The 23,839-nt window shown below is 39.1% G+C and overlaps 1 protein-coding gene across 1 annotated transcript in view; it reads left to right on the top strand.

Moving 5' to 3' along the window:
* The window catches only part of SCUBE1 (signal peptide, CUB domain and EGF like domain containing 1), a 193,972-nt gene that overhangs the window by 75,144 nt on the left and 94,989 nt on the right, over positions 1-23,839 (top strand). The gene's annotated exons all lie outside the window — the stretch shown is intronic.

The following is a 23,839-nucleotide window of genomic DNA, read 5'->3' as shown; positions in this document are numbered from 1 at the left end:
AAAACTGATGCGTTGGGGTGTTGATCAATACCTTTTTGAATTACAGAAATAAATTTCAATTACCCTTTTACAGTTTAGGTCCTGTGTTGCAAACTTTTAGAAGCATACTTACTTTTACTCCATAAAGATAATTTGATGTGACATCTGTGTGGTTCTTTGGTCAAAGATAGCAGAGCTGTCTTTCTATGAAATAAAATCATAGGATGGAAAATGAATGCAGTCATATTCTGCATGCAGCAGTAGCTTGTGCTACAGAGTATTAGGGCCTCCGTCATGGCCCTAATCAGTTCTGAAGAAAGGAATTATAGAAGTGAACTGAAAAGTAAGATTTAAATTGTCATTTTCATATATTTTTTTAAGAATCACATCTAAACTGTCCATTTCTGATCAAATAAAACAGTTATGGGATTAATCCAACACTACTGCTATCAGTGCATCTTTATGTTGAATTTAGCAGGATTAAATACATAATCACTGAGGTTTTTGATTAGTTTCCAAGAGTTTTTCTACTCATGATATTCTGCTGGAGGATGCTGATTTAGTTAGGTGTAATAGGTTAAAATGAGCTATAACATGATGAGTTATCTGTTTTAAAAGCAATAGATTTCACAAATGGTATAATTTTTTTTTTTTTTTTTTTGCAAATAACTCATGTTTTGTACCGCTTGCATTATTTCCCCTGTTAGTCAGATTATAACGAGGCTGTGCTTCACAAATGTCAGTAGTGAAGTGAACTTCTGACTCCAGGAGGAACGAGTCTCATGCAAGAGCTGTACTCTCAGCTGTCATTCTGGAGTAGCAGGTGTGTTCCTGAAGCAGACAGCATGGCCATGATGTGAGGAAACTCTTCATCCTTAGCAGAGGAAAAGTCTGTTTTCTATGCATAGCTAAGAAAGAATAAATTAAAATTTAAGTTGGAGACTGATGCTCTGTCTAATGCAGGCCTTTTGACACAATCTCTAGTATTACTGAACAGTTTTTTCAGCAGCTTCAAGGAAAAAAAGCACGGTGGGGCTTCAGATTGCAGCCATGTGGATTTCTGGTTTCCAGCAGTGGCAGGTGTGCCTGCAGGTCTGGTTGGCTACAGTCTGGCATTAAATGGACTAATTTTCAGAAGGAGAGTCCTTAGTAATTTCTGAAAATTTTACTCCTTAAGCAGAACCCAAAAGTTAAATCCTGGAATACTGACACATTCTGAGAGCTGGCCTAAATAAAAAAGGATCTGATAAGTCACTATCTCAGTCAATGGAAATACATCTCATTACTAATGAACACTGCATCAGGCTCAACGTGCCTACAGCAGGTGAATTCCTACATCATGAACAATTCACTTCATTCCATAAAAAGGACAGGGAACATTTGTGTTTCTAAGAATAGGTCACACAAGTATATAGAGGTCCAAACCATTTTCTAGCGCTCTCTGACTTTCCCTCCTAATTTTTATTATGTCATTTTCAAGGCTATTAGGTGTGACTCAACTAGCTTTCCCTTCCTTCACAACCCCCTTCCAATTACAAAAATAAGCTGAAGTGGATAACAGCTCTGGCCTTTTGCTCCCAGCACTCTATTTCTACTCCAGTGTGTTGTTTTTATGGAATGACTTAGGTGGTCTCGGTTCACATCCCGGTTGACTGTAGACTGTATTATAAAATCACTGTGTACAGATTCAGTGGAATTGGCAGCCTTTGCTTGAAATAAATCCAGGGCTGAACAAGCATAAAGAATTAATTATTTCTTGCTTCTAGAGAGGGTCTCTTTGGGTCAGGGTTGAAAGCATTGGCAGGCCAGTGTAGGGAAGCTTCCACTCCAGCTGCCTGCATTGAAATTAGGCTGTCGATAAATAGAGGACTACAGTTTTCAGAACTGCCAACTCCTTAACCTTCATTAGCACAAATATTTGCTCAGAGTTTTGTGAATGTTGTTTTTCAGTGTGTACAGTTATATTTCATTCCTAGAATGATCTCTTCAGGATATAATATTAGGGAGTTGTCTTTTTCTTTTCTGGACATGCAGCAGCATAAGCAAGGTGTACAAGATTCTGCAATTTTCCCAGGGCAGTTTCTCTAAATTTCTCAAAGCATTTCCTCTTGTCTATGGGTGTTGGGTTATATGGTAAAGAGGTAGCATGAATTTTTCCTTCATAAAATAAGCAGGAGGCCCACAGGGACTCATAACTTGACTTCAAAAAACTGCTTTCTTAAGCCACTCCTTATGGCAAACTAGGAATCCCTGGAGAGGTGGGTTAGTTTGTGGTCTTGGCAGGGTTTTCTTCTGGCCCACCAGCTCTGGTGCAAGCACAGGTAGTCCTAGACATAAATAACACTGATTTTAATGAAAAAGATTTATGTGGTCATAAAGGAAAAATTTCCCAGTGAGTCAGTTCTATACATACCTAAATACCTAGACACATATGCACAGAAAAATAGTGTCATTTTTTCTGGTATTATTCCACCACGTTAACAATAGAAATGACTTTAGATAAAGCTCTCACCACTACATATGTTGCTGGAAGTTTCTAACTAGATGCACATAAATTAAAGAAAAAAATTGGAAGGGAATATCACACAAATAGATATGGCATAGAAAAGAGCCCTTCTTCCCCAAAACAACATTTTGGTTCTGGACAACAGTTCTCCCTATTTCCTGGTTGTGAATCCAGTGCATCATCAGGCGTAGGGAAGTGTGGATCTAATACATAGGTTAGGAAGATCCATTGCAAATATATTTTTGCACCTGAGGATCTCTTCTAACTCTGGCTTCCATCACCCCACAAGCAGAGTTTAACGACAGGCAAGGGGCACTGGAGCTCTGGCAGTGTGAGGGCATCCCCTTGCTTGCAGGAACAGGAGCTGACTGGAGTCAGATGTCAGAGCTCTCTCCATCCTTTTTTGAAGCAAAATATAGAGAGGGTTTAAAATAGTGAAAACTTAGTTATATTGAAATTTCAACGAATTTTGATATTTTGTTAAAGCCGAGGGTTTACCCAAGTGATGGAGTATTTCACAGTGGGATACAGATATCTTATTAGAGCAGTAGGGCAGTCATAGCTGGGATCTCCTAATGGCGTGAGAAGCATGGGGGTTGTCAGAAGACAGGAAATTTCAGACTGACTTGATAGACATGGAAAACAAAAATGTTGAAAGATAAATATGAACTGGGCACAATTGTTCCGTGTTTGACTAGATGCACTGAGTGAAACACTGGTTGTAGTGAGCAGGGGAATTAAGGTGATAAAATCATTATCTCCAGCAGGGAGAAAAGAGGCATGGTGAGAATTGTTCTTCAAGTGATTCTGTTTCAGTATCTCCTCCACACAGGTAACTTGGTGTATTTCATTACTTAATCTTTTTACAATAAAAGCACATTGCTAAAGTGACAAAAATACAGGTGACAAATGTCACCAACATGAACTTATCAGTAACATAAAAAATGGCTGAGAATTTTATCATGAAAATCCTCAGAATTAATTTTCTAATGTTTAAAAAAGACGTTTCACCAAACATGACATAGTTCATGGCTGCTGTGCTGAGAAATAGGTATCTTTGAGAAAGCAAAATCCAGCAATGCAAGACTCCATGTAACTTTGAGGCTTGAAACAAGTGATGTTTAAAGAAGCCTTCCAATCTGTGTTACTCAATTATTTTATGACAGCAGGACTTACTGTAATTGGTGTTCTGATGGCATGATAAATATGCAGGTAGACAGGTGTGTAAAGTGGTTGGGTTGTTTTGGAAGAGTGTTCTCTGGATCTAGATCGTAGTTGTAACCCTAGGAGAACCTCAAAACTAATGTATGTGATGAAGTCAAAAGAATGTGCTGTGCTTCTCAGTCCACATTTTTCTCTTTTCGGAGAAGTCCAGCACTGAGCTGGAGGGAGAAAAAGGTGTCCAAACTTTTTAAAAATTGTTTGGAGACACCTACCTTATGTAAGTGCTTCTAAAGTTGCCCCTGAATGAACATGGAAAAATAATTGTCTCTGGCTGCATGACAGTAAAACTGTTCTCCAAGGACCTCGAAATTCAAATCTCTGGCTCAGGAGTTAATTTCTTTACAAACTTTTACAGTGGTGTCACCTCACACAATGATCAGTTCATAGTTCAGAAGGGGATATAAGGAGAGAAGGGAAAATTTCTGAGTATGCATTCTGCTTCTTTACATTTTGGGGCAAGGGTACTATGTAAAGTTCTTTCCCACTCCACTTTATTTTATTTCCAAAGCAAATTCCAAAATAGCATACAAATTATTTTAAAACTCTCCCCAACTGGCTTTTCTTTTTGAAGACTGCACAGCCTACACCTTAGATGCTGCATCCCAGACAGCCATTCCTGTCATCCTTAAATCCAGAGACAGTGAATCAGTCATAACCCTTTTCTAGCCCTTGGGATGTTACGAGCATGTCATACTGTGACATTCCCACAGAAAAAAATGGAATTTCTTATATTTCAGTAGAATTCTCTGTATTTAGTTCGTGCCCATTGCCTCTTGTCCCATCACGGGGCACCACTGAGTATAGAGTCTGGCTCCATCTTCTTTACTTCCCCTTTACTATCAGGTGTTTATACACATTGATGAGATCCCCCTGAGCTTTCTGTTCTTGGTGCTAAATGATCCCAGCTGTGTCAGCTTCTCCTCACAGGCCCAATACTCCATTCCCTAAATCACAGTAATATCTCTTCACTGGATTCTGGTGTGTCTGTGTTGAGCACTAGGTGCGTAAACAAAGAATAAACTCAAATTTCCAGGATTTTTGCTGCAAGATAGTATCTCCAGGCTAAAAGGAACACTGCCATATCCTGAAAGCAAATTTACATGGATTTGGACAGGCCAGCGTTTGGAAGGAGTTGTCTCACACCCCCAAAAATTTTCCCTAATAATTACCAGAAAGACCATGTGTACTTTCAGATGTAGAGCTGATTGCTTACAAAATTACAGCATATTTTCTGCTCACAACCATTTTGTGAACAACTGTAATATTCCAGTATTTCAAGTTAAGCCTGTAAAGTAGATTTATTTCCATGGCCTTTTTTCTCTACACTTTAGTTTTGTTCTTGTTATTGTTTCTGGTAGGCAGGTATTTTTAAATAGTTGCAAGAAAAAATTGTATCATTTTTAGACCAAAATACCTTGGTTTATTTGAAAAAAAGGTAAGACGGATGTTTTTTATCATTTTTAGTAGACTCATTGCAGGGATTCCTTCCCTAGTTATAGGTGATAAGTACTGAAAGGAAGTTGTTATTGGTTGGTTTTAGTGGCCTAATTGTAATCCAGTGTTATCAGAAGTACTTGATCACACCTTGAATCCTGCAGTAGCAGAAAATGAGAGTTTCTCTAGTAGCTACAGCTCAGAGCCTTCACTCATAAGGTAAAGGCTGTTTGACTAATTCATTTTTCAGTCCCTGTCTACACTTTCCATTAGAAGCGATATCTTCATGATTTATATTGCCAACATGGCTAGCACTCAGGTGTGAAGTCTTACTCACATACTCTCCAAATATTTCTTTTCATAAATAATGTGTAATTCCAGCTTAAAATTTGCTGTTTCAGCAAAATGCTTTTGCCAGCAAATTATCTGAGTGAGATTCATTGAAAGCATGCCTAAAAGAGAATGCAACATTCGTGGTCATTTACTTTGAAATACAGATGTACATTGGACATTAACAGCAGTTTGAGAAGTACCTAGTGCATTGTAGCTCAGGTCTTCAATCCTATGGAATTTTACAGCTGAGAACCAACATCTGTGTAGACCATAGTGGTGATGATTTGTGGTAAGAACTGCACCATGTAATAGCAGGGTTTAGCCCTGGAAAATACCAGCAAATTACACAACTATCTCATCTTCTAAACCACAGAGCAGTTATATGGTAAATACTCAGGGATCCGATTGAGCGTAATTATCAGGTGAGATGCAAAGATGTGTAATTATTGTGAAGCCCTACCTGTGATATTCACTGGTGGAGTTACCACATAAGTCAAATATACTTGAGAGCTCTGTACTCATTCTGTCAGTGTAAAGTATTACCATTAGTTTTTGTCATGGTTTTTCTCCCAGGATTCCTTTATTTGTTGGGTTTTCAGTTCATGTTTCCCATTGCACCCATATTGCAGCTGCCCAGAGGAAGGGCTCAGCCCACTTCTCACATGGCTCCTGAAGGAAGGCTCAGAAACCTTCCATGCCATCCATCTTGCCTGTCCTCAACTTCCTTCAGCATCCAGGTAGTTTTAATCAATTTGTATTCTTGGGTATCATATGCTCCTGGCCTGCAGTCCCTGTGGAGGGCAGCCAGCTGAGCCAGCAAACCTGACACCTTCAGTACTGCACTTCCAGCTTTGTACAGGGCAGCTCATGAAGAAAACCTGCTTGTTCTAATAAACTGTGATGCTAAAAGCTGAAGAAAAGGTCTACATACTTCCAAAAAGAAAGGCAACAGCTGGAAGAGATAATTGATACCTATCTTTCTTGGTACTTGCATAGACTGGTCTGAGCACCTAAAGGTGAAGCACAAACATGGCATAAATTGTCACCAGTGGTCCTGGTGGCAAGGAAGATTAAGAATAGTAGGATGAAAGTATTTAAAGTCTGGGAGGAAACATTGGTAGATGCTGCAGATATAGTTGTTGCACTTTTTGACTGAAATAAATGTCAGCTTTTCTGCTGTGTTTTGTAATTTGTATCTCTAGGTGCAAAGTGTTTTGCTAAGGAGCTTTTTTCATCAGTGTTTTACACTACACAGGACAAAAACATCATAGTTTAACTGAAGTGAAGCAGATAGCCTGGATGCTGGAGAGTTGTTTTTTTTGTTTTGGAGTTTTTTTTAAAAAACACAACTATACTCCTTTGAAACAAATAATGTTTTCTTTGGGCATCCTGTACTAGACTGTTGTCTTAGAACACAGATCCACATGCACTTTTTCTAGTCTCTTAGTCAAAGGAATGTTCAGTCATATTTTCTCAAAATGATGTGCAAGTCTTTTTTGCCTCTTTATGGTTTTAAAAGTGTGTTAGATGACATGGACCTGTTGGAGCAGGTCCAGAGGGAGGCCACAAAAATGATCAGAGGGATGGAACACCTCTCCTATGAAGACAGGATGAGAGAGTTGGGGTTGTTCAGCCTGGAGAGGAGAAGGTTCTGGGGAGACCTTATTGCAGAATTTCAGTACTTAAAGGGGTGTTTATAAGAAAGAGACTTTTTAGCAGGGCCTGTTGCAATAGGACAAGAGGTAATGGTTATGAACTAGTAGATTCAGACTAGATATGAGGAAGAATTTTTGTGTGTGAGACAAAACTGATGTGATAGAAGACTGTTCTCCAGCATAGCGAACATATTCAATCATCTTTCAAAATATGTTCATCTGACTTCATGGTGGCAAAGCTGCAGTCCACCAACAAACTCTCTTTGAAAGGCTGAGGGAATTGAGGCATAGGGACATTGTCACCGCATTTAATGTCACGTGTCCAGAAGTCAGATAAATTCTGACTTCTAGGGGAGTTTATTTCTCTCCCTTAACCATGCAGGGAGAAAAGAGACTACATTCCTTCTACAGACAGAAACTATTTGAGATGGATTGTAAAAATACAGACTTCCCACTTTTACATCCCTTAGTTTCTTTGGAATTACTACTGTAATCTAAGTAGTCTCAAATTTGGGTTTACTGTTTGTTCATGTAAAATGCAGCTGGTTTAGAGATTTCTGGGAAGCAATGTTTTTGCTGTGAGAAGTAGCAATTAAAATCACTGACTTAACTGGCCTTCCTATGAAAACAATGCTATTTAATTTTCTTCAAACTTCTTTATTATCCTTGGAATCAGGAATTGCAGAATGGCTCAGGCTGGAAGGGACCACAGAGGTTCATCTGGTCCAAGCCTCACGTCAAGCAGGGCCAGCCCAGAGCACAGGGCACAGGATTGTGTCCAGATGGTTCTGGAATATCCCCAGTTAGGGAGACTGCACACCCTCTCTGGTCTCTGTTCAGGGCTTGTTCGCTGCACAGGAAAGAAGTTCTGCCTCATGTTCAGGTGGAACTTCCTGGGCATCAGTTCCTGCCTGTTAAAAAACTTCTGAAGATATTGAAAACAGACATAATTGCAGAATCATTTTGTTTGGAAAAGACCTCCAAGACCATCAAGTCCAACCTGTGGTTGGTCCCCACCTTATCAACCAACCCAGAACACTGAGTGCCACATCCAGTCTTTCCTTGGACGCCTGCAGTGATGGGAATTCCCCCACCTCCCTGGGCAGCCCCTTCTATTGCCTGACAGTCCTTTCAGTGAAGAAATTCTTCCTGATGTCCAACCTGAACCCGCCCTGACACAGCTTGGGGCCATTTCTCTTGTGCTATGCCTCCTCCTGAATTGCAGGAGGTCTGTTCTGTTCCCCATCCCTGTCTACCAGCTCAGGGTGCCGGTCACCCTGAGGATGACTGGTGTTGCTATTAAAGACTGAGGCAGAGAAGGCAGTAAGTTCCTCAGCCTTTTCCTCATCCTTGGTTTCCCCCTGCGTCTGATAAGGGAGGGAGATTTTCCTTGGCTCTCCTTTTGTTGTTGATGTATTTATAAAATCACTTTTTATTAGCCTTCCCAATTAGTATCAATAAGCAATGAGCAACCTCAATAATGCTAGAAAGCTCTGGCTAAATTAGGTATGTTTTCTGGTTTGGGCTTTCTTTGACACTGTTCCTTTAACACTGATTCCTCGTGTCTCTGCGTGGCATAGGAATGCACATTCATTTATCCTAGCTCCTAGAAAATGAAGTTTATCACTTGAGGCCTTTAACCTTGTCTGAGAGGATGAGAAATTACTTCACTTCCTCAGTTTTAAACTCTGAAAAGTTGTTACAGAACCAAAGAAATAGAACACTTTCCATTGGTAACAAATCTGTCCACTACTTGTTTGTCTTGAAAAGGTATCTATGCAGAAGTGATCATTGAAAAGTAATCCTTCACAATTTGTGCTGAATTAGCCATGCCAGGCTATCACAACCCCTGTTGTATAATTTTCAGTGACAACAAGAGTAATTTATCCAGAGTGACAATAAATGAATCCATTGTACATTCACAGTGAAGCAATAGCTGCAGTAATCATTCAACAAGCAGTTTGCATCATCTTAGAAGAAGGAACCTGTGTAATTTTCTGTCCAAGCAGGCAATTTCTTTCAGAAGTCCTTTCATGCAATTTCCTCAGGGACTTCTTCTAGGATGACTTGTCATCAAGGACTGTAAAATAATTTCCCAGTTTCATTTTTGTTCTGACATTAGTGGCTTAGTTCAACCAAGTCAATCACAGTTTTCTTTTCTGTTCAGATGAAGACCTCTTCCTCTCTAGTCCTTCATTAAGGAAATTAAGTGGTGGTTCTGTGCTGAGTAAAATGATTGCCAGTGATTATTGTGTTGTACTGTCCCTTTTGGATCTGAAGGCTCTTGCAACATCATAAATTCCATGCAAAGAGCAATGACTTCTAAATTATCAATCTAAGCTTGCTCAACATTTCATCAAAAACCGCTCTTTGGTAGGAATGTACGTGCAAATGTCATCTTAGAAAAACACATTAGTGCAAAGACTCTTACAGAGTACTGTTTATTTATAAGATTATGTGGGTTTACCTAACATTGCTCTTAGATTCCTTATTATTTCCAAATTGCCATCAGTAAAAGTTGCATGCAAGAGAGAAGACCTGGAAGACAAGAGTCAGGGTCAAAAGTAACAGCAAGTCTCTCAGTACTTACGAAATCTGGCAATTACCATAGTGGAGGGAGAAAGTAGAGTGGCTGCCAGTAGGGTTTCATAACAGAAGGAAAATCTCTGTCCTTTTGCTCACGCCATGGAGTTGGAGATGGAAGTCCAGTGGCATCACTGTGGAGCAGCATGTTATAAATCATGTGAAATGGCTTCCTAGTGCTGGGAAGTTCACTGTTGTTAGACTGGGATAGGACATACCCCTGTCAGCAGATGTGCCAGACCTACAAACCTGCATGTGTGACTTGTGAAGGTGAGGTCATAAAAGCAGTTTCAAAGAATTGCAGTCACAGGGGAAGAGGAAAGGCTTCCTGGAGCAGCTCTGAGGAGCTTAGGGAGTGCTGTCCCAGTTTTGCTTTCTGGCACCTACCACTTGGCTGGTCTTCTTCATCACTTTTGGCAGAACAAGTTCTACACAAAAAGGGAGCACTTCCAATCTGGTAAACACAAATCCTAAAGTATAATTGTGTTCTCTTCCTTGGCTGGCCAAGTGACGTAGGTGGAGCTCGTTGTGTGTATGTTGTGTTTAATTCAGATTATGGTACCCTGTAATTTTTAAGGATGTGGATTACCATCAAACTGGATTTTTAAATTTGAAGTCAGGCCCAAGTGTGTGTTCTTTGCCTCTTTCATTGTTTCAATGAGTGTAGAAAAAAGCCCATGAGTGATGCCCAAACTCAACAATACAACATCTATTAAAATGACATACAGCCCACACCCTGTGGGAACTTTCCAGGTATACAAATAATTCCAAGTTATGGTAATAACACAGCCATATAGAAACATACTGTTAAACCCAAAAAGAACTTCACTTCATGAGGACTCAAGAATGCTAAACTCATCCAGTATCTTACCTGGAGCCTGAAACTCCTGTTTGTATCGCAGGTTGTTTGCCCAGTACTTTGCTTCTAAACATACAGAGTTTCCAGTGTTATGCTTAGCTGGATATTGATAATGATGGCCCTTATGCCAGTGGCAGAGAGGAATGCTTATGTTTTTTTGGTCTGATGTCACCCCACAAGCAGCCTGGGCACACAGAGCTGTGGTGAGAATGTAGTAGATGAAATCAAGCCTTCCCACAAAACTGTATTAGACATCTTGGAAAGCATACATGTTTTCAAGCCAAGAACTTTAGTGATGTGTACGCAATTGTCATGTCATGGCACTGAGAAATATGGGAAAACTCAGTGGCACACCTTTTTCTTGGTGAGCCTGAAGGCACTAGACAATGACTGCTTCTGTTTGCTAGCCTTTCCACTTATAACTCCATTGTCCCACTTTTTCAGTGTTTTCTTCTGGGCTTTTTTCCTGTTTTTCTGGGTGCAAGGAGTGTAGCTTACTGGTATACTCAGCACACTGCCTTCCCTATTCCATATCCACTCTAGATCACTTCCAGCACTTCATCAGAAACAGCTTTGCTTTCCTTCCCTTTATGGGACTTGCCTTTCCTTCTCCAGCATGGACTGTTAACCCTGTCTCCTGACTGCTCATATGCTGAGTGCCAGCATTATTGCTCTTGTTCCCTACAGGCCTCTGACTCAGTCACAAAGACTGACTGTCCCTTCATGCCTGTCCAGCCTCCGTCAGCTCCTTATTTTGCCTCTAGGACCCAGCTCTCATCTGCTTTCTCCATCTGAGCAATGCCCACACACTTAACAGCTTTCGTTTTTCTCTCAGCCAAGGATCTGGCAAGTTTCTTAGCAGAGGTGTGTCACAAAAAGTCTTCTCTGTCACCTCCATGGTGATGAAAGAGCAGCTGTAAGACATACTTGCTAGCTTTTGTTTTGCAGGTTGTGGTCAAAAAATGTGTCATTAAACACTTTCAGTGCCATCTTTGAGAACATTTGAAAAATAATTTTGTGACCTAAGTGTAGGGCAAATACACCCATTCAAGTGGGAATTGTATTCATGTAGAGGTGCATGAATCCTTGCAGAGGCCATAAAAAACTGAAGTTTTAATCAGGTTTTAGCATGATGTAGTTTGCTTTATTTTTGTGATAGTCCAGGCACAGTAAAAATTTTATGTATTCTAAATGGCCACTATGGACTTTAGGGCTCATCTTCAGGTTTCTTTTCAGCAAACATTCCTAAGATGGAAAGATCCTTCTCTTTTGAGAAGCACCTTGGAATTTGGAATATGTTAACATAGGGAAGTTTAATTTTTTACTTCATTCTGCTTCTGCCTTAAAAATGGTACAATTGTATAGGATCAAATGGAGTAAATTCCATCTGAGGATTCAAGGGACAGAAAAAAAGAATGATTTAGGTAATCCCCGATTATTGTAAAGAATTTAATCTTTTTCTTTAAATTACTGGTGAAGGAGAATAATATTGTAAGTACTGGCATATCTTTTAAAATATGTCATCTCAGTAGCTTTCTTCTCTCTTTGGAATAAAAATTACAGAAGATTTTCTCAAAGATCTGTATAAGAACAGTTATCACATTGAAGTGACCCTTATGTATTGCATGCATTCTAAGGTAACCTAAAAGCAATTAATACTAAGTGTCCTTTCAGTCACAGAGTTCAGCAGAGTTAGGAAACTGTTGCTTAATAAGACACATGTACACTTTTAATACTTACTTCATAAATTAGGCATATAAACTTCCAATGGCCTTGAAATGATCTCAGAGGAGTTCAAGAGGCTTTTACCAATTCATCAAAACAATTGGTTTGTTTTGTTGACAGCTGTGCAGGAGTGTTGATCTGAGGGACTGGTAAACTGGGAATTACCGTTCAGCTTTCAGCCTATTGAGGCCAACTAGGAAATTACAAAAGCAGAGACTTTCTTTCCAAATCTCAGGCAGGTCAGAAGGGAAGAGAATCATAACATTTCCTTCCAGGAATTTGTCTTTTATTCCTTCGGCTTAAGAGATAAAGAGTGATGTTTGGATACTGAGAAACAGATTTCACTAATTGTTGTTTTCTGGGGAATTTGGTGAATAGCCCCTCAGATAAGCTGGGTTAGGCCATCAGCTGCTGTATTAAAGCCTTTCCACAGAGCTTTCTAAACAATTCCTAAATGTGTTGAAATCTAGAAAGAATGTGGAAGCTCTTTTTCCATTAAAGAGAACCCAGTCAGTGTTAGCATTTAAACTGAAGTGAATAGCGGAATACTTTAAAACATTGCAGAAGCTCTAAACAGAAAGGGAAAGAATTGGTCCCCACCATCTCCATATGTTGTTCCTCTTTGCTGGGTCACAATTCCTATAGGATTTCCACAGTAACAAGTGGAGAGCTGAAGGAGCTATCCTAAATGAGCAAGCATTATCTCTCTCTTTAGAGGTAGAGAGAAAAAGCAGTGAGAAATCAAAGGACAGTGTAAAACCACACGTGCAGGAAAAGATTCAAACATCTTGGATTTCCCTTCCTAACCAGCACAAACTTTCTACTGTAAATGTGGCCATATGGCTAACTTCTTGTCTTTAACTCATAGACCAGTCTAATTCAGCTCAAGAGCTTGGAATTGCATCATCTTAGTAAATTCATGTTACTGCTTTAAATCCGATTAGTTTTCTGCTATCTTTGCTGTAATTAACCCTACTAGCCCTTTGGTCTAACTTTGTGGGGAGACACATTGCTCATCTCCAACTCACATCACTCCTTTCTTCCTTTCCCCCACACTTTTCTCTTACACATGTACCTTTTACTACCTAAAGGCAAGGAGAAGGAAGCAGGAGGTTTTCCATCCCCACCTTCAGCCTCTGACCCTAGTAAAGGCATATGAAGAAAGGTCCAAAAGATATAAACAAGCCAGTGCACAGTACATTGACCTTTACTTTATGTAGAAAACACCGAGCAGCACATTCAGGGCTCCCATTTGCACATCGCCATGAGAGTCAGGACAAAAGTGTAATGTTTCAGAAGGGCTTCCTAATTATTTGCTATATGACTCTTAAAAGTCCCTGCAGTCAAATCTTGCTTTGGTAAAGGTTCCATTATTTATGAACTGACTTTGTGTAGGAGCTCTATCTACCATTTTGCTTTGGCTGTTGAGGTTTTAAACTGAACAGTGTTTCCCGACTGTTTGGTAACACATCTAGTGTTGAAATCCTGTTTCCCCCATTTGTACAGAATCAGAATAGCTTCCTGTTATTATGTGACTTAAAAAGCCCAAGTTTCCCACTACAGACAACTTTAACCTGCTGGCTTGAAATTTATATTGATTCTGTCGCTAGTCTAGTTGCTTTTGTTATGAGTCTTTTAGGTGAATGAGCAGGGTTCTGTAAATTTAATTGCAGCAGATGTTTCTCTGGGTTTTCTCTCTCTCATTTCACTCTGGATTTTAGTTGTTTTTCCTTGGAAAAGTACATGAAAGGGAAATCCTTGTATAGTCAAATGTTTGTTTTACCATCTAAAGCTTGCAAAGGGTCCTTAGCCTGGGCTGATTTCTTCTTGAAGAGCTGTAATTATTCATGGAAAGGGAAAAAAAAGCCTTTGTCACTAATAGGCTTCTTGGTGCTTCTTGTAACAGTCTTTATTATTCCTTTCTACATAATTTTCTATTGATGAGGTGAATAAAGGCTTCCTCTGCTGTTGAGAAAGAAAAGGTAATTGTTCTTTTTTCACATTTACCAATGCTTGTTGCGTTCCTTATGTGTTTAAAGGACAAGGATGCAGAAAATGATGTTATTGATGGCATCACCATGGCAACAGTTCTTTGGAATAACACATTCTGGCATTGTTATTCTGCACACACAAAAAAAAGGGGACTTTCTTTTAAGCACAAACAGATTATGCCCCTTTTAAATGCACCCATGAACTTTGCTTTTCTGAAGATTTACAGACTGGTTTGGGGCAGAAAGGATTCTGACATCATTTACCTCTCTGTGTACATCACATTATGGTGTTAAAAAAAAAAAAAACCACTTTGAAAAAGCCAATGGTTTAAAGAGACACAGTATGGGAAGGATACATAAACATTTCTTTGATCAGAAAGACAAAAAAAAACTTGAAAGAATTTTGAAATTTATGAGGTCTAGCACCAGACTCACTAAATAATCAATCAAGAGACAGACGAAACTGGGGGACCCGAACACTCTGAGCTTATTAAAGTAGTTATTTAGTTATGACAGTACTCCAGATAACATTGCTTTTACTTCAGGCACTACACACATCTTAACACATTTTGATAGGAAATCAAATTGCTTTCTCAGAAGGCAGTTTGCAAACATGTATTTTGGCTTTCATATTCGGTCTTCCATTGTCCTCAAGTATGTAAAATCCTTCTATATTAGCATTTAGAAGTGATAGCATTTTATAAGGCACAGTATAATTGTATTCTTTTTGACTCCACTGCAGTTCTGAAATGGATTACTTTATTTCTCAGAGTCATCAATGACATATATCTGTGGTTTTGTAAGAAAGAAGAAGGGAATGTATTGAAATTCAGCATGTTTGAAATCCATTCTGCTCTCTGTGGTGCTTTTTCTGGCACCCAAGTGCACACCTTCCTGTTTGACTTCCCCAAGGAACAAACTACCTCCTGCATGCCAATGGAGCATGGAAGTGGGCTGTACAAACCCTGGGACTTGAACACTTTGCACCTAAGAAGGACCTGTGTTGTGTGTAAATGTACCACTTAAATATACCCACAATCTTATTTTTGAGAGAAACTGTAGCTGACTCTCTGGCTCCAAATACACTGTTAAAATGTTGGTTCTAAGTTGCATGTGACTTTTCTGGAAGTCGCCACAGCTGGTAGAAATCAGCTGTTTGGTTGTTGGACAATAACTTTGACCACTGGATATTTCTGCTCTCAAAATCTTAACGAAAATGTGAAGCTCTGGGGACTATAGCAGGGCTACAATTGGATGTTGCTTCACATTCAGCTTTCCAGCTGAAGTGACTCCTGAAAAACTGAACAGGAAGCTGGAAACTCTACTGCTTTATCCTTTATCTCTGACAAATGTAACCACCTTAGTGCTACAGGGTCCTTTCTGCAGGGGGGCAAGTTGAGGAATACCTGAACACCCAGTCAGTGGTTTTTTTATTTTATAAGGAACAAAGTGGCAAAATGAACTTTAGATCTTGATTATGTTTAGTCCTACTACAAAAATGATAATCCAAATGTAAGATTATTTGATCTGTACTCTGTATTTACCTGGAGAAGAGTGAACAGCCTTCATTCCTTGCACAACATATTTTTGAGTTTAAATCAGTTATATATGCATTAGTACATATAGACTCACATATAATTATGAATATTCATTATATATAAAAATTGCTACATATATATAATGACTCATACATCTATTACAGTATATGTTATATATAGATACATATACTATAATGTCTTGTATCATTTTGCTAATTACATGATTTTGCAGGAAGTTGTGAAATTGTCCTGGGAAGAGTTTGGGATGTGAAGGAGTTCCTGCAGATCAAAACTGTTGTTGAAATAGTTACTGTTATTCCATCTATCTGAATATACTATATGTGTTTGAAAAAGTGCCCTAGAAATAGTTACCTTTAAAATATTTTATTAGAAATATTTCTAGAAACCCAGTCTGTCTCATGTCAGTTGTGCAGATTGCAGAAGAAGGAAAAAATTGCAAGATTTTAGTTGGGTTTTTTAAATCTTATCCTCCCATCTCTTGCCTTACCTTTACACAAGTGATACTATAGTGATTTAATTTTTGCCTGGAATTTGTTCAAATCCTTCTCAGGAAACAGTAATGAAAAGCCATCTTTTCAATTAATTTTTAAATTTATGTTTGTGAGAAGTGCTCTCTGAGATTAAGTCTTTTTATTGGAGACCTAAAAACTTTGCTACATCTTTGTGAGAAGTTTTACTTGGTAGAGGTGGTGAATATTTAATTAAATACTGAATTTTCCTGCAACCAGGAAGGGAAAAAATATTTTCTTGGCATTTTCTGATCTTTGGCTTTACAGTTTTCCCATGTTATGAACAGGTACTGAAAGAGAGACTTTAGAAGAGAGTGAGACAAGTTTTCCTAGCTGTAGTATGCTAAGAGGCCCAAAGACCTCATATGAATATTGAAAAAAGAATTGTGCAAGTTTCTTATTCTTGTGCCAGCTCAGGATTTCTTTGTGTTTCCTGAAGTCCTGCTATTGTGAGAGAGTGTTTTGAGATCCCAGAGTGGGCTGAGGTGTGGCTGGGTGGTTGTACCACCACCCCTGCCCAGCTGAAAGTGTTGGAGCTTGTGGTGATGTTGTCCTTTACTGGCTCTGCTGTAGCACCACAGCTCTGGTGCTCAGGATACCCAAACTACTCAAGGTTTATTAGCTCCCACCAAGGCACCAAGAAATAGGAGACTGGTGGTCAAGACTCAGATGCAGAGAGAGTGCATTTCTCTCCTCTGCCTCCTGCACAGCCTTGTCTGCCCTCAGGGTCACCTCCATCTGCCAAGGGCCATCGTATGGCAGCAACTCCCCAAAAACCTCCCTTTTCTTTGCTTTGCTTTACTCTTTAAGGAATTGCTATTTCAAGATGAAGCAAAATGAAAAGCAGGTTGTATTGTTGACTGTGTTTTATTTATCTTTCCTTTCTTGTCCTTACCTTTTTCTTCCCTTGCCGTTTATTCCCCTTTAGTGTCAGGTGCCAAGTCTATACTGGCAGAGCCTCACAGTTAATTCTGCCAGAGCAGCAATGCCACACAGGTTCTGTGCAGAATTTTTTTTTTTAAGATAATCCATATCTATGTGTGAGAAGGTAACAGAGACTCTTGGAAAGAGTTTCAGTGATCCTGAGCTTCTCTTGGTAGCTGTGCAATGTGGGAAGCAGACTGAGACTGCAAACCTTCTTACATGTGCTCACCAAAAAGCCATGATACAGTCACAGGCTGGTCACAACCAGCACGGGATGGATTTCAGCCAGTCTTCTTTATTCTCTTCTTTGTCCCATGGGAATTCATGACATTTTCTGGCAATTTTGGAACCTGTTTCCTTTCCCTGCTTCCATGGTTTCTCTCTTAAACTTGGTCCATTCATTCTTGTCATTCTCCTGAAACCACAGCACCTTTGCAGAACTGCAAATCTGTGCTCTTACTGCTGACAGAATGAAGTTATGTTTCTGATACATGCCCATTTCTAAATGTCAAGACAAAAACCCTCTCCATGTGGTTTTCTGGCTGCCACTCAGAGCAGGAACATCTTGTCAGAGATCAGACTGCAAGTCTGCCTGCTGAAGATGCTGGCCCTAAGCACATTTTAGATCCAAACTGAAAAGACATGTAATTGCTAAACAAACTTGAATTTGTTTATTTTATAATATACCAGCAGCTGTTTTCTTGTACTATGTCCAGGATTTCTCCAGACAACCTACTTAATAGTGTAGAATTCTGTTTCCTTGGGTCAGTTTGCCTGCTTTATTTGTTTTCTTTTCAACCTCTGTTGGGGTGAATGGTAGTCACTGAAACAACTATTTTTTCCTAAAGCTTTAGGCAGAACCAAGCAACTTATTTCAGGAATGAGGATTGAAAGAAAATTTTGTGTTCATTAAGTTAACATTATGAAAAACATTGGATTTTTACATAGCTGATTACATTTCCAGCATGCCCAACTGGAGGTTTCTCACTTAGCTCTGAAGGTCTGTTCCTAGATGGATGCTTTGTACCCGTGGCATTGTGATCAGCTGACAAAGGGCACCTGCCTTAGTCTGTTAGTTTCACCCTCCATTTTCTTGCTGAAGAGAGCAAATCTTGGTGGGGGTTTTGATCCTCAAGAAAGTACATTCTGTTTTGAGATGTAAACATCTCTCACTGGGGAGCAGAACTCACCCAGACATTCTTCACATCCAAGAATCAGGTTCTTATTAGGGAGCCAGAAGTGTCCAGACAATCTGATGCAACTGTGCAGCATAAAGGTCAGATGCAGTCTGTTGGAAAACAATCCTTTGGCTTTATTGGTCCTAAGATCTGGCCACATATATTTGTTGACTCTAATTGGGTCGTTTAGCCAAATGGTGATTTTCATCACCCTTGAGATGCACATGAGATCCTGGTGTTAGATGGCAAAGACAGGGACACTCCCAGGTGTAGATGGGGAGCTGCTTTCCACAAGCCAGACAAAAAGTTAACAGTCTGTTTTTATATGATAAAAACTTTCATGCATAATGTACCATTTGGCTTAGAACAGCCAGCTCACATTTTCACTAACATCATGTTCCTGTCTCCATCAGAAACTTGGTGTCTTTTGGTTGGCTTCCATTTCTCACAGAGTAAGAACTCTGTGAGAGGAGTTGTCTTTGTCAGTTTTCTAAATTGCCTGGTCATTGACCAGTGTGTTTTATTGTAGCACTGTAGTTTCTTACACAATTTTTAAAATGACAACAAAAAAGAAATTCTACAATGTTAATGGTTTACAAAACAAATAAAATGAGAATGCTTGTTTCCTCTTGTGTTATTTCCTCTCTCTGCTGCTGAAGATGTATCTTGTATCTTATATATGGTGCAACTTAATAAGAGATCTCACTGTGTACCTTGTGTGAAAATTAACTTATCAACAAAAAAGGGAATGTGATTATGTAGTTTCAGGATTGAGTGTAAATGATGCAGATGCTACTGGGCATGTCAGTGTGCATGTATGGGTTAAATTCAAGATTTCTTGTGTTTTCTTAGCACATTCAAGCAATGTAGTCTGACAATATTCTGAAAGTTATTGATGCAACTTAAAGTAGTCTTTGCCAGATCGTGTTTCGAATCAGCATGTTTATTTGAAAGTTATAAAACTAGCAGCAATATAAATACAGTGTAAGTGAAATCACGGCAACGTAGAGGATAATCTAAGCATATATGGTCAACCACATGGTAAAATAATTGCTGAAAGTCTTAATTAAGATGAGAACAGACAGTGTTAATGAGAAATAAAGGCTGATCCGTGCTTTAGTTGTCACAGTCAGCCTGATTTAAGCACTTTCAGGGCCATTGAGCTGAAAACATTTTTAGAGCATAGTACAATGGAGAGGCCATTATATCAGACTGAACATTTTGCAGAACAGCACTATTAAGAGATTTGTGATAACTAGATGGTAGACTGGATTAATGTAGTAGACTCCCATCCAAATCTCTCCTAGGCCAGGAACAAAAATGAGTGTGGATTGTGGGTGTACATAACAGTGGCTGTCACTCTCCCATGAGCAGTCTTTTGTAACTTAGAGTCAGAAAAAAATCCAGGAAGGCAATAGAAGAGAGTTTCTCAAGTCATATCTAAAATGCTGAGAGAGGATTTAGTTTAATTAGATTAGTGTTTTCCTTTCTTAAGTGACATTTCTCTTCCTGTTTATATTTTCCATTGGATTTTGTTTTGCTGTCTGTAAGGTGAATTTGCTGAGAATGTGTCTGTGTTTCAGAAGTTTATTTTACTGTCTGCCAGCACTGCTGAAGAGACATGCACCCATTCTTTTGCTGGCTTTAGAGATTACCTTGAGTAGCAGCATATGGGATTAAGACACTGCTTTTATTAACAGTTAATATGTAAAACCTAGAACCTTTAAACACTGGACATTTTAGTGTCATGCCAATAAAATAATGACTTTTTTTTGGTGTACAGCCTTCTCTCTTAACAACACTTAGTCTTTCCCTTCATTTGGGAGCCACAGTTTTCCACTTGACCCATAGTCCCATCAGTTCTAGAAGCTGGGACACACCGAGCACAGCAACAATCAAGACAAGCTGGGAACAGCTCCTTGTGTTCCAAACCAGAGTGAGGCAGATGTGCACACAATGGGAGGGAGAGGGGGGTCTCAAGTTCTGTAAATACCTTCTGGTAAGGGCTTGGATGGAACAAGTCTGATACTTTGCCCAGGCTGTGCAATGCACTGAGGTAAAACTGCTGTGGGCATAATTCTGTACTGACTTGGGAGAGGACTCACATAGTTCCTTGGGTGATTTCCCTCTCAGTCCTGTTTCTGCACTACTTTAGTCAGCTCAAGGAAGGGGCACCATGAGAAGGAGCCAGGAGCCGTCTGCCGAGTTGGGGCTGATGGTGATAAAGAGAAAAACTTCAAACACATAAATGAGCAGCAGAATCACATGAACTTTTTCCATGATCATGGCTTTTTTTATTTGAATGAGTAGTTTTCCACTCCTTTCTGCAAATAAAGCTGTTTGGCCTTGATTGTGGCGGTGGGGCTGGAGCGCACTGCCCACCTCCCCCTTGGGTCACTCGTTGTCCTGGGACTGAACACCAAGGCAGGCACAGAGAGGCTTAAATCCCCCTTTAACACTAGGGAAGGTTTTCTCATGCTGTAACTCACACTCTGTTCCCCTTATGGAAAAAGCATGTGCACATTAGGTGGCTGCTAAACATTTACTAAAATGTTGCACAGCTTTCCTTCTCAGGGGGCAATAGTGAGGAGAAATGGTAAGTGCAGCATCTCACTACTCCTGTGGCAGCAGAGAGTGAACTCATCAGAGCAGTTCTTTACAACCAGCAGTGCACCTTCTTCCAGTATAGGAAAATACTGGAGGTGGTTTATGTATTTCTAGTTAATTTTAAAGTTTGGACTACATCCTGCTGAAGAGAATACTGAACAAAGTCATTTTAGGAGTATTTTTCTCTCATATTTATATGCATTTGTATAGAAACTAAGATTAGTACTAGAAAGGTATTTAGCATATTTTTTGTAATTTTAGTGCTGCTTATGTATCATTAAAGCTTCAGTATTGTCTGAAGAGTCAACTTGCAAAAAAGTAAATGTTATCAATGGTGATTCATAAATCATTTGTGCATGTAGATTGATACAGAAGACATCTGGACAAATGCTGTATTTGCTGAAAATTTAGAATTTTGAATGATTAAAACTATTTGCAAATTAACATAATTTTGGGTTAGATTGCATTTTTTTAGCAAGTTAAAATATTAATTTGCTGCATTCTTATTTCAAGAATTTTTTCAGGCAAAAAAGGTTTTGTTTAGGAATTTTTTTGTAATCTAATTTTTAGGGATTTTGAAAAATACTGAAATAAAAACAAGAATTTTTGTTGTACTTGAGCGCCTGCTCTTGACTGAAAAATAGTGGTCTTTCATTTCAACAGAAAAAACCTTATATTTTCTAAAATAATGATTTTCAGTCTCAGGAGATCTCTATGGTGTTCTCCTGCTAAACATGGAACTGAAATAGTTTTTCCTACAACTCTGATTAATAAAATAGCTGGAATAATTAATACAGTAACTAAAATATTATGGTCTCACACACAAATACCAGGATCACTTTTGTTTCTAAATGTAATGATTTTGATCTTTGATTTCTCCCAATATTTTTAGCAGTGCACAATTTCTGTACTCCCATAAAGGCAGATATTCGGTATCTGCAAGTAAACACTGAAAAATCACTTGCTTGATTACACTTGTGGGCCATTAAATATCTGCTTTCATCTCTATAATTCCTCTCTTCTCAGAGCCTGGGCAGTGGGACTCAATCAGCCATGTGTTATCTTTCCCAGATCCCTTTCGGAGCATAGCGCAGTGCACAGGAATGCAGTTTGTCAAACACATTGTGTCTGAAATCCTTTGTTGGGAGAAGTGGAGAGAAAGAGATTATAAAATGCCTCAAACCCTTCAATAAGGCCATTCCCAGGTTTCTTGTATCTGTTCAGCCAAACAAAGCGTTCGTACCTCACTTTGATGTGTAGGATGGTGTATTTTAGCATATAGTATGTATTGTATCTCAGAACAGCATCTGTTGTCCAGGCTGCAGTTTACAAAGAATAACTCACTTGATTATAGTAACTAACTATGTTTTGGCACATTTTTAGGCTCAAGGACAACACAAAGGGGAATTTAGAAGAAATAAATATATCTGTTGTCTATAATGTTGGTTTTTATATATGGTGAGATTTAAGATCCTGGTGTGTTTTGGAGGAGGGGTGAATAAAAATACCCAATCAGACTGGTGATGTATGTTTTTCATTACTCTGCTAATACAAACCTCTCAGAGGCACATCTGAGCAGTGTGAATAACTTCTTGAAGCTGTTAACTTCTGTCACCCTGAGGCAATCCCTGACTGACTTTCTGTAGCATTTCCTCCTCAAAATTCTATACACAGAAAACATTTACTTACAATACACCGGCACTGTAGGTTTAAGTTGAACATTTTGCACTGGAGTAGTTTTGAGAAATTAGCCTAGAATGAATAGGTAGGAGTAGACACGTTGCAATGTGCCAAATGAGTTGCAGAGTCCTCCCTGATGTTGCTCACAGCAGTGGTTTGGGCAACACAGGCAGTTTTCAGCATAGCAAGCTGAGTTACAATGTGCATTCTCTGCCAGTGTACTCTGAGAGAATTTGTCTCTCCTTTACAGGTCAGATATCCAAGGGGAAGTCTGGGAAGGCTTTGTAATGCAAATCTAGCTAGCCTTCGTTCACACAAGGAATGTTAGATGCTGACCCATAAGAAGTGAGTTCAAGATTTCTGTGAATATGTGGGATTTGAATTAACACAGTAATGAAAGGCTCTAAGAGTATAAGGTGCATTCAGTATCTAAATCACTGACATGGTTTAGAAAGCTAAAATTGTCTCTGCAATGATTAAAAGAGAGCTGGTTGATACTTTTCCTTGGCATAAACATTAGCAGGAATCCACCCATGGCACTTGGATGTTTGTTGAACAGCTGGTGTGTTTTGTTTAATAGAGTCAAAGAGAAAAGTGGTAGTAGGTTTGTTGGCGATGTGCTGTGTTTATGGTGGATGACAGGGAATTGAGATGTAAAACAAATAGCAAAGGAACAGATCCAAGCAAAAATGCTTAGTTATACTATTTGGCAGATTTTGTGTGTTAGAAAATATAAAGCACATTAACGGGGAAATAAAAATGCACCAGACAGTAACAGCCATTGAATTTACACAAGAAAAAAATAACTGTGAGATCACTTATTCAGCTCTGTGGGACAGACAAGTTCCTGGACTATCCTTTAAACCCATGATATTTTCATGAAAGATTAGAATATAGATACAAAATAGAGAAATCCCAAGTTTCTACATGAAACAGAGACACACAAGGCTCATATTTGCCCCAGAGCATGTTTGTCTTTTATTACGCTGTTTTGTTGACTATGTATCTCTTTCCAGCTCTGTTTTTTCATGTTGTGGAACACAGTCCAGATGAAAAATAAAAGTTACAGATAAAATTATTGGAGGATTGGATA

Source organism: Aphelocoma coerulescens, chromosome 1A, assembly GCF_041296385.1.
Source record: "Aphelocoma coerulescens isolate FSJ_1873_10779 chromosome 1A, UR_Acoe_1.0, whole genome shotgun sequence".
In the NCBI taxonomy this organism is placed as follows: Eukaryota; Metazoa; Chordata; class Aves; order Passeriformes; family Corvidae; genus Aphelocoma; species Aphelocoma coerulescens.
Note: the sequence above shows the minus strand (reverse complement) of the source record. Positions and strands in the feature narration are given on the sequence as shown.